Here is a 12,006-nt window from a genome sequence, read left to right on the forward strand (position 1 = left end):
ACAGTGCTTCCCACCAGCTGATACAGACTGAAAGGTTTTTCTTGGAGAAATCCTCTTGATGCCTGATTATTTTTTTCCTCCAGGAAACCCACTGTTGTACCTGCAGACAACCAGGGTCTGGTCCCAGCTCTGAGAAATTTGCCTAGAAGCAGTCTGTGTGTTTTAAGACAATAGAATGTACCCTGTTGGTGCTCTCCTTAAGCATTTGCAAAGCTCTCTGCACCTTCCTGTATTAACATTTAACTGTGTTCCAATTTAACAAGATGGTTATTTTTAGTTACAGTTTGGAGAATTCCATGACATATTTCTGCAGTAACTTAATCTTTCATTAGTCATGGAGATGAAAGCATTCAATTAGCTGTTTTGACACTTTTGACTGTGCTAAAAGAAATCTTCAACTATTTCTCAATGGTAATTCTCCTATCTAACAGATTTTCTAGCAAGATTACACATCATGAAGGGAAGTGGGGCCATAATCAGTTGTATGGACAGTCCACCAAGAGAAAGGACAACGCCTTTGGAAGGATGATGAGCCTCTAGAAAAAAATTAATGACTTCTCATTAATTCATTCTTAGATTGCTCCAGAGTCTCCATTCAGCAGAGATCTTTTCTACTCTGAAAAACAGGCACTGTAACCAGTGGGGAAAAAGCCCTCAGAAATACACCTGAGTATCTACAGCACATTATTAAACACATTTGGTACACAAACAGAGGGCAAACAGCTTGACTGCTTAGGAAAAACCTCCCACGTTACACACAGCAGCCCCTTCTTCCATCCTGGTCAGACCCAGAGTCCAGCTAAAGATATGTAAAACCCTACAGGAGATGCTGCTGGGACAAGCTTGGAAGCTGCTTTCTGAGTACATTGGAAATATTGGGGCAACTCTTCCTTTTGAGGACAAGTCACATTTGGCTCGACCTGTTTCATCCCTTCTTAGGTTACTCCATGCAGACATTCTCAGTACTTTTCTAAAGTTCAGCTGCTTTGTTCATATGAACAATCTTCTGTTTCTCTAAGCACATGAAAGTTTAGACCTTTTTTAACTAGAAAAGGGTCTGTTTAATTTTCCTTATCAACAGCATCCTTTCTACTTTATCTCCCTTCTCATACCTCCTGTCCACTCACCCTTCATCCCATTATCTACAGTAGATTTTTGAGACAAAAAGGGTCATTTTGTCCTTAGAACTGCTTAGTCATTTGGTGATTAGAACAGCTAAGTAGCCCAACTGATCACCCTAATTTTCACAGAAATTTGATTTTTCTCTGGAGAAACTTAACCTTTTGCACAGCTAGTTAATGCAAGTTGTTAACATGTCTTAGTTAATTTTTGTATCAGTGATAAATGAATATGAATGATTCAGGAGAAGAGTGAAAAAAAACCCAGGCGTTTTGGAAGAAATCAGCAATTGCTCTTTCTGGGTCAAAATTGCAGCACAATCTAGGTGACACTCACTATTCTAAATCTAATAGTATGTGAAGAAAGATAACTAGTGCTGTGCCATTTGTTTAGTTTATTTCCTTACAAATATTGTATATATTAGGCAAGGGCTTGGTCTCTTCTTTTTCCTTAAGCTAACCTCCTCCTTCTCCCTAAAATATATATACTCTAATCTTCCATGAGAGATAGATATTGCTGGGCTAAAAGAGGCTTGATTGTCAGACACACATCAAAGTGTTCACAGAACACCTGGGACTGCTGAACTCATTGGGCATGTTCTGTGCAAGAGGTTTTGGATGAAGAACATGCTGACCACAACTGCACCATCCATAGAAAAAAGGACTTCCCTGATCAGCAATGTCAGCTGTATTTGAATACACTTATGAGACAGTAAATCTGCCCTTTGAGACTATAAGACTGATGTGAGAAAAGTATTGGATTAAAAACAAAAGACTAACATGAGGGCCACAAATTTAGCAACTGTGTGGAATTTTCCATAAGGAATCACAACCAAGTTCTGGGGACTAAATAATGCAGATAAAGCAAAGAAATGAGCAAGCCTGGTTTTCTAGGTGACAGAGTTATGCAAGATCTGAAAGGAGAATGGGGGGAAAAAAAAAATCCTTTGTTTCAAATCACATTTCCTTCCCAAGGCTCTAACACTGCCTATTCTGTCCTGGAAATATATAAATATATATATATATACACACACACATACATATTACATATATATTATAGATCCCTATATGGGCATTCATTTTCATGACTGGAATTGCACATTTGGAACCTGAAGTGGAAAGCTCTGCTGTCTCTTGAAACTTGATATCAATTTGATATCAATTCTAACCCTAACCTAGTTCAAGGGATGAAGACAGCTGCAGTTTAGTTCTTCTCTTATTAGGTGAGTGGGCTAAAAAGGGCAGAGTCTCCTCTCCAATAATTCCAGGCTCTTCAGTATTAAATGAAGAGTGGGATTCAGGGAGCTCAACCTGCTAGGGCTGCTATTTGAACCCAAGGAAGATGAACACCATCTCAGTGAAGACAGCTCCTCAGCAGCTTTCTGAAACAGAAGAAATCTTGATAACAAAGAACTTTGAACTTCAATTAAACAGGCACTACACAGTTAATTAACTCCCTGATTTGAAGCTCATCCTAAGACTGCAGTGTGCAGTGAAAATCCTTAGTTCCCAAACATTTCTTTTTTTGTGCTTGCAAAAATAACAGCTTTTCAAATGTGTTAATATCTAATTGCTTTTAATCAGGAATGGGCTTTCTCCTCAATTTTAAGTTTGTTAGCAAATTCATATATGGTTTTAATGAACACTCTCATAAGTTCAAAAATCATATAAAACCAGAAATCTATTATAAACAATGCCTAGGGAAAGCCTCAGAATTAAGGCAAATATCACACCACAAGGAGACTTCCATGCAGGTTTTATTGACCCAGTGACATCAGAAGATAAAGTTTTTGAATGATTCCTTAGCTCTGCTCACAGAATAATGGAGGAAGCATGTAGCCTCAGTGCTGTTTGGCTATTAAATGCCTCTGTTGATTGAAAGAATTCAGACATTGATTTTTATTTTTTATTTTTTCCAGTTTGCTGGAATTCCTGGAATGGATTGTTGTGTGCTCTGCTGATAAACTTACCTGAAGTTTCACTAGGGTGCTCTCAGACATTACATTTTGTCTTGCAATGGTCAATGAATGCAAACTAGGTTTAATCAGAGTTATATTCTTCCCAGAATTCTTCTGTTTGTGCATTCACTCTACACTCTACCATGATGGGAAGCATGAGGCTCATTCAAGGCTTTGCCAAGGATTTTAGTCTTTGGAGAAGAGAAGCAGATGGTCCCAGAAAGACAAGCACTTCAAACATCACAGTAGAATTAGGAAACAGACCTACAGCTGCCTGGGGATAGACTTCAGAATTTTAAAAGGTTATTAACTGAACTCCCACAAGCTGGGAAAATAACTCCAAACCAGATGCAATCACTAATTGCTCACTTGAACTTTGCCTGTGAAGTTATTGCAGCAGGAAGAATATTTTTATGCTGACTTCCTCTAAACAAGAGTTAGAAAAGGACATTATTTTGTAAGATTAACAAGGCAATTAGAGCTCATGCTGCTTGAAATTCTCTGTGAATGCTGTACATTTGAATTCATTAGGTGGCAGTAACTGCACAGATTCATCACACGTGGAACACCTTTGTCCTGGAATTGGCACTGCCAAACTAAACTCTTCATTTTTATTGGTTCACACACGGTTTGGAGAAAAAAAACAAAACCATAAATACCAAACCACCTTTCAAATACTCCAAATAAGCTGTATTTCAGTTCCCTCATTGGGTAGAAAGAGTCCTTGTGCATATTAAATCTGTACATGTAGAATAAAACTGTGAGATGCCACCACTTGCAATTTAACAAGGTACAGTAATCCCATCTCTTGTCCATGCCTCCAAATAAAAGCACCAAAATAAATCAAAGAAAAACAGAGTCATCACCAAGTTCTGACAGCCAAGCAAACCTAACATTTGAGTCTTTAAGAGATTCCAAGTATTTGCAGTGGAAAAGTAAAGGGACATAAGAAGCTGCAGTGTAGCCAAAGGCAGTTGAGAATACACAAGATTGACAAAATATTCCTGTAAGCAGCTGCAATATAAAATTCAATGAATTTCAGATCTATTCTGCTGCAGGACTTAAAGCAACAAAGAAAAGTGAAGATGAGAAGTTCATATCTGCTACCACTGCAGGAGCTTTAAGGCTGAAACAAACTTGTTACCATGAGGCAACATCAACACTTCTGGGGTCCTACAGGAACAAACAGAATAAAGATTTTGAAAGCTTCTAAGAGTGTAAAAAAAGCAGATGAGTGCCTCACTGCTTGAGCAAAACTGTGTGTTGGCTGTAAAGAGGAACCATACACACCAGTATTTTGCAGCTCACACACAGCTGCTCAGAAAGAAGCATCAGCAACACAAGATTCTCTCAAGACCAGATTTGTTGCCAAGTAACTCAGAAGCATCCCATTCCTGGAGACATCAAGAGTTAACTTCATGGGATTAAATCAGAAGCACAATTTTTGTCCTGGCTGAAGTCCTCATTTCATGCAGATAGGATTTCTTCTAAAGGGATATTAAGGAGAAAAAAAAAAAAAAAGCACTATAGCAGGAAGGCCACCATATCAGTCTGACTAGAAGTCCCCTGCTCACCATCACCTTCTCACCCTTCCTTAATCTGTTGCTGAGAAGTTCCATGAATTCTCCCAGCAAGAGACTATCAAGCCAGGAGTGACAAACATGTTAAAAAGTAATTTTATAACTACATGTGACTAACAGAAAATCTATCCACAGAAAACCAGGATTTTCCTTATAAGAAACCTAGAAAAAGAGAAAGATCTGAAAATTTATTCAAACTGCATAATTCAGATGGCTGCCTTAGCTACCCTGCTATGGTTCCAGGATGGGACATCAAGGTGGATATCTGAGTGGGTTTTCTGTTTTAAGAAAATTATTATCTTCCTTTTGACATAGGTAAAAATGCATGCATGGAAAACTACAGGACCACAATATCCTTAATTATATTTCCAAATACAGTCTGCAATTTAAGGCTACTAATTTGTGAGCATTAAACTGTGTGCCACTCCAATTAATCTCCTTTTCAATCTAAGCTTCAATGTCTGTACTTTCTGTAGCTATTTTCTTGGCTCTACCTATTCCCCAGCCCAGGACTCCAAGACTTGACTAAGGAATGTTTAAAAAAAAATCCAGCATTTATTTCTTTTCTTCTTGATGTCTCTTTGAGAAAATGCAGATATATATTCATGTTGTCACATTACAAAGAGAATTTTTACTATGTGCCCCAATCTTCTAATCACCCCTAGAGTCTTTTCCCCCCATTGTACATGCTAGAGACTGACTTATTATAATTTCAAGCAGAGAAATTAAAATTATGCTTCCCATTAAAGTCACCCTATTTCTGTATTTGCAAGGGGAGATATCTATATAAACAGATGTACTTTAGTTTGCACTAAGGTTTTGCAAAATAAAATATTTTGTAATTTACTAAATTTTTTTAAATTTTATTTCTGCTTTCCTTCCAGTTGCTGCCCTTGCTTTCCACCTGAATCACCTATATCCTTCCTTCAGTAAAAATATCAAATTAAGCATGCATACATTAAATTAAGCATGCTCCCCATTAAAGTCACTCTGTCTCTGTATTTGCAAAGGGAGATATCTATATAAACAGATGTACTTTAAAGTGCACTAAGGTTTTGCAAAATAAAATATTTTGTAATTTACATTTTTTAAAATTTTATTTCTGCTTTCCTTCCAGTTGCTGTCCTTGCTTTCCACCTGAATCACATATACCATTCCTTCAGTAAAAATATCAAATTAAACATGCATGCATCTTAGGAGCCACTTATGTCTTCCAAAAGGAAAAATACCTCCCTTTGGTGTTTTCCCTTTCTGTATCAGTCCCATTCATTCTGTCAGTCTGGTTCAAGGATCTCTACACCACCTTTAACAAGAAAATCTACGAAAAGAAACCTTCCAGTTTCTCCACTTTGATAAGCTGGCCAAGACTCTAGGCTGTTGTTGGCACAGATGTAATCCTTGACTGAGCATTAGAAGGACTCTTGAGCTTTGAGCAATTTTTCCTCAGGCTCAGATGAGTCAACTACTGCTTGGCCTGATAGGAGCTCAGCATTGGCAGCTTCATCAAGAACTGAGCACACACACTGATGGAAATGTAAATACAGCAGCAAACCCCAAGAGGCTTTTGTCCTTTGTGAAAATCACTATCTTTGGTGATGAGATGATGTGTAAAGATGGAGTGCTGTATTTTGCAGACCTTTGCTCACTCAAGGAGTTTTTTTAGATGGATTTTTCAGGCCTTTGCTCACTCAAGGGGTTTTTTTAGATGGATGTTTCCATTGCTCAGGGCTGACAAGCCACTGGGGCTTCACCAAAGCACAAAATAATTTCATTAGAGACTGAAAGAGAATATTTCAAGTAGTATTTTCAAATAATATAGAGAATAACACAAATATTGCATATTTGTGTCTATGTAAGCAAATGATAACCTATACTTTAAGAACTACCTCAGTATGTTGTGTTTCTGCCTCCCTTATTCTTCAAGAAAGGAAGAAAAAGAAAGAAAGAATTGGTTAAAAAGAAAGAATTGGCTTTTCTTTCTGCTGGGATGCTTACTTGTAATATTGCAAAAACAAAACATTTTCTAGAGTCTTGGAGCCACTGGGGCTCCTCATTCTTCATCTCCCAACAGGGCACCCAGCATGGTCAGCCACTCAAGTTATTTTTTGCTTTCTGTGCCATCAGATCAAATCAGAATAGAGAAAACCTTCCTACATTACAATGTAGATAAACATACTCAGTTTAGGGTTATCTAACACTACTCTTAGTCCATTTCCTTAAATCCCATAGAATGCATAGCTAATAACATTGTTTAAGCCTTGAGCACACCAGAATCTGTAGTAATAAGTAGACCAAAGATATACATTAAAAAAAGGCAATTCCTGTTTAAGAACTTCATACCTCATATGAACAAAATTCTGCTCACTAGGCTTTTTTTAAAGCACTCTTCAGAGCAAACCTGTTTTTTACAGTCAAATCTACTTAATAGTTAAAGGGATAAGAAACTTCTGTATCATTAAATATATTCAAAGCTCACTGCGTTTCCTTTGAAACAACATATTTTTAAAAATGCAGTGTTTCTAGTAATGCAAAGATTTATGCAATATTTATGTTAAATCTTTTCTCAGAAAATGTTTGTTATCAGTGTTTTGCTCAACTACCCAACTATCAACCTTTTTCCACCTGTACATTTTCTTTTTTTACAGCAAAAGGTAATAAATATACCCACCTGACTGCAGTCCCTCCCCACACCAATGCCAGTCTCACATCTTCCCTGATCTTCCTTTGCACTTGGATTGCAGAGGTACATCCATCAGGAGCATAGGTCAGAACACACTTAACTATTCAATTAAAATAATAACTTGGCTGAAAATGTTAAAAATTCCCAACCCTCCAGTCCTCAGCAATGAGATGCCAGCAATAGATTTAAGTATCATCTTATTAATAAGTCATCATTACCAACCACATGATGCAGAGATAGTCTGTTAAAAATATGAACAACTGAGTATTATGAATAATAATAAAGTTATGTGCTGTGTGCTTTGATGTAAACTTTGCAAAACATAAGATAACTAATTTCAGAAATAATCATGGACCTGCAGTACCCCAGTGTTGGGGCAATGGGAAGGACAAGAGAAGCTTACTGGTGTCTTGCTCCCTAAAGAGAGTTGTGGCAGAGGCGGCAGCTGGTCTGGCATCAAATTCTGCTTTTCTCTGGGAACAAGATATCCACAGTAGGACTCCAGGCTGCTCCTATTCTCTGCAGGCTCAGCTGAAGGAGTTTCCCATGGATCAGTCACCAAATACAGATCCTGCTCTGCTCTTCCCAAGCCTCTTGGACCATCTGAGATGATCTGCTGTGCGACACCAGGTGAGAGGGGCATCTGGCCTAACTTTGTGATGCCTGCTCCCATTCTTACCAGCTGGAGAGCCAGGGCTGGTACCCCAGCCCAAACAGCTTCCTGTACCTGCACAGTGCTGCAGAGAGCTGCAGGAACCACCTCCCCCAGCATGAGTCCAGGTGTTTGCAACACCACACTACAGTCGAACCACATGGTGCATCCCAGTGCTTCAGCTGCTGAGGAGACCCATTAGCTCAGCAGCTTTATTAGTGCTCTTCAGGGCTTGGAACCACTTGGCACATCACTTAATCATAGAATCATCTGGGTTGGAAGGGACCTCAGAGATCACCAAGTCCAACCCTTGATCCACTCCCCCCGTGGTTCCCAGCCCATGGCACTGAGTGCCACATCCAGGCTCTTTTGAAATATCTCCAGGGATGGAGAATCCACCCCTTCCCTGGGCAGCCCATTCCAATCTCTGATCACCCTCTCCAGAAAGAAATTCTTTCTAATGTCCAACCTAAACCTCCCCTGGCACAACTTGAGACCTCTTGTGCCCTCTTGTCTTGCTGAGAGTTGCCTGGGAAAAGAGCCCAACTCCCCCCCGGCTCCAACCTCCTTTCAGGGAGTTGGAGAGAGTGATGAGGTCTCCCCTGAGCCTCCTCTTCTCCAGCCTCAACACCCCCAGCTCCCTCAGCCTCTCCTCATAGGATCTGTGCTCGAGTCCCTTCACCAGCCCAGTTGCCTCCTTTGGACCTGCTCCAGGACCTCAATCTCCTTCCTGAGCTGAGGGGCCCAGAACTGGACACAGGACTCGAGGTGTGGCCTCCCCAGGGCTGAGTACAGGGGCAAAAAAAAGTACAAAACCTTCAGAGCTTCTTTCCGAAGCTCTGATGGGCTGCAGAGGGGATGGTGAGAAGAGAGCCAGCAAAGCAGTAACAGCACGCTGCCTTCAGCACAAACCCCACCACAGCTTTTGGAGAGGTAACAACCAGACCAAAGCTTGACCATGACTCAGTGCCCCTCTGGCACTGAGTGCTACTGACACACCAGGGGATGCCACCACTGCCTGCTGCTTTGGTACAGTGGCCCTGGGACCAGATTTCTCACCCTCTCTGCCTCAAAACTCCCTTCACAAGGGCAGGAGAGCACTGAGCTGCCCTTTTCACTCAGGACCACGCTGTCAAAAATAGAATTGACCTTTAAAAGCAACTCCATTTGAGAGTTCTGAGACAAAAACTCCAAGCGATTTGACAGATTTTGCAAATACACATCTAATTTTGGGGGCTGAGTTATTTGCAGGACAATTTATTTGGTTATTTGGTTTGTTATGCCCTTCAAGTAAAAGAGCCCAAGTATGAGATGCCACGTTGTCAAATTAATGTGGATGATGGAAACCAGGCTATCCTACCCACTTAGTGATAATGTCACAGGGAAGCTGCCAACAGATAAATAATGATGCTGGTGTAACAGCCAGGCAGCTGCAATACACCCTGCTCCATGTACTACAGACACAGGTTTTCTGGACTGTCCTGTTCAATTATCCCCCTGTTGTTTCTTCTATCTCAGCAGATAATTGGATTTTAAGAGAAGGTATCTCCAATCTTCTGGTTTCCTTCTGATTTCACATAGACACCTATCCCCAAGTCCTACCTGAAATCAGCCAAAGCCTTTCTTAACTTTTAAGCTTCTTCTGAAGCCAAAACAAAATAATACAAATGTCCTCCAAAGTTAACAACTTGTTCCTCCTAGGTGCTGAGAGATGTTTCTCATGTAGTGAGGGCATCACTCTTGTCAGTGCTGGGGAACTTGCAGGAAAACAAGACTCCAAGAATCAGTCTTCTAATAAAAATAAAATATCATTTCACTGAGGAAAAGGAACTTCAACATTATTTAAGCACATACTCAAAATGAGAGCAAGAAGCAAGTAACTGTTTCTATCCTAATATTAAGGCCATTATTCAGAAAGTATTCCTGCAGAAGCATTCCTTCTATAACAACAAAAGGAGGCATTATCACACACTATGGGACAATGTATCCATTTTATTAAAAACCACTGGAGAAATTTCTCTCCTAGAGACTCATAAAATGTGTATAACTTGCCAGTTTTCAGTAATCTTTTTTTCTCTTTGTTCAGGGGTTCTTCCTTAGCATAAAATAACTACTTGTAACAACTTAGAGAAAGGTCTGAGTTGACTGTGATGCCTGACCACCTCTTGAGCAGACAAGAGACATTCATTTAAGTACCTTCTGAAAGACTGCATGACCAGTTCTCATTTAAAGACAAAAATCTTAATTTCAGCCCAGAAAGGCAACACTCACCAAACTCTCTAGGCAATTCTTTCCCAACAAATGCTTCCCCATCAGCTGAAGAAATAGCACATCCTACTTATTCATGGATCTGTACACACCAAGCAAGGTTACAGGATTTTCTACATTTTGCTGAGTGGGAGAGTGGCAGGCCTAAAAATGCCCAGGAAGTTTTGCTTGGAATGGAGCCATAAACTGCAGAGCACAAACCCAGTACTTGCAGCAACCCAGCACCACAAGACATCAGGTCAGCAAGTGCTGTAGCACAGTAAATCCATTGAAGCTGCTGTGGGAAAGCAACATCTGCAGCAGCAGACTCTGCAGGTACATCAGGACCCTGTCACAGTCTGGCTGGAGTCAACCTGATTGTAGGGCCTCTCAGAATGGTGCCAGAACAAGCACTGGAAAACCAGATGATACACTACACACAAAGCTTGTCACCTTGAGAAATGAATTGGACCTTCCATGCACAGCCTGTGGAAGGATGGGGATAACTTTCACTTCATTCTCTTCCCAAAGAGTCCATCAGATGTCTCTTTGCAGAACACCTGGGGAGTTTCAGGGTGCTGAAGCAACTCCAAGGAGCTGCTCTGGCCAGGGCAAAGCAAGAAACCATAAACAGCAGCCCACCTCTTCACTTTATCTTTGCAGGTTGCTTGCTACCCCAGGCAAAGGGGCTCCAATGCCTCTTTTACTGAAGATTTATGCACCACACTATGACACACAGTCCAAGCATAACTTGTATCTTGTTATCATCCCTTTCTTGCAGTGCCCACTGTAATCTATAGGATGTTAAAGCAGTCCAGAAGGACATGCTACATAAAATCTCAAATCAGTAACTGCTACATTCCAGCCACAGCTTTGCCTTGCTCTACCACTTAAATAACATGACAGACCTGAAGAAATCAACATGGAAAGCATCCCACCTGATCTCATTTTTTTTTTTTTTTCCAAATGAAACTACCCTTAGAGGTTTGGACTGGTTCACAGCCAACCCAGAAGAGCCATCTGGCCACAGGACAACAACAAATGTGGCTTCTGTTACTGAAGATGATGCCACCTTCAAGCTGGGAGTAAATGTGTAAGCCAGGCACTCCAGGAGAACTCATGTATTTTTAAATCCCCCTTGTTTCTCAAACCTTGTTTCTCTTTTTAGTTCTGGAAAGTGTCTTTCTGGACAAAGCTAAGATCATCTTTGCACTTCACTTCCTGCAAATATGCCCAGCTCCCTGTCAAAATGCTGCTGTACTGACTAAAATGGAAAAAAACCCAGCATGTTTGCCAGAAAATTACTAAGGTCACATTTTCCCTTAAAGGCATCTTACCTAAGGGCATCTGCTTTATCTCTTTGTTAGCATTATGACATTGCCATGTTCTAGTTTGACAAATTAAAAATAAAATAGATTGCCATGTGCCTCTGCAGTCAAGATTTATCTTTAATGATTTATCAAGTTTTCATTACTCAAGCCTATGCAGAATTAGTATTGCTAACTAGGATTACTTATGAGATAAATCTTAGTTCAGTTAATACAGCAATTTCCCCCTTTTAAAATCTATGGGTTTTTTTAATTAAAAAATATAATCTGATTAATGGCTATTCAGAGAAGCAGAAGGGTTAATAATGGGTTAGGGCTGCACCCATACTGGAGGTGATGTAAACCTAAATCAGATTTCTAGCTTAGATTGCCAGAAATGGCAAGGAAAAAAGAATCCTCATGGCTGTGAACAATGCAGAAGTCTCTTCTGCAGAAGTTAGCAA

The sequence above is a fragment of the Heliangelus exortis genome, chromosome 9, assembly GCF_036169615.1.
Source record: "Heliangelus exortis chromosome 9, bHelExo1.hap1, whole genome shotgun sequence".
NCBI classification, from domain to species: domain Eukaryota; kingdom Metazoa; phylum Chordata; class Aves; order Apodiformes; family Trochilidae; genus Heliangelus; species Heliangelus exortis.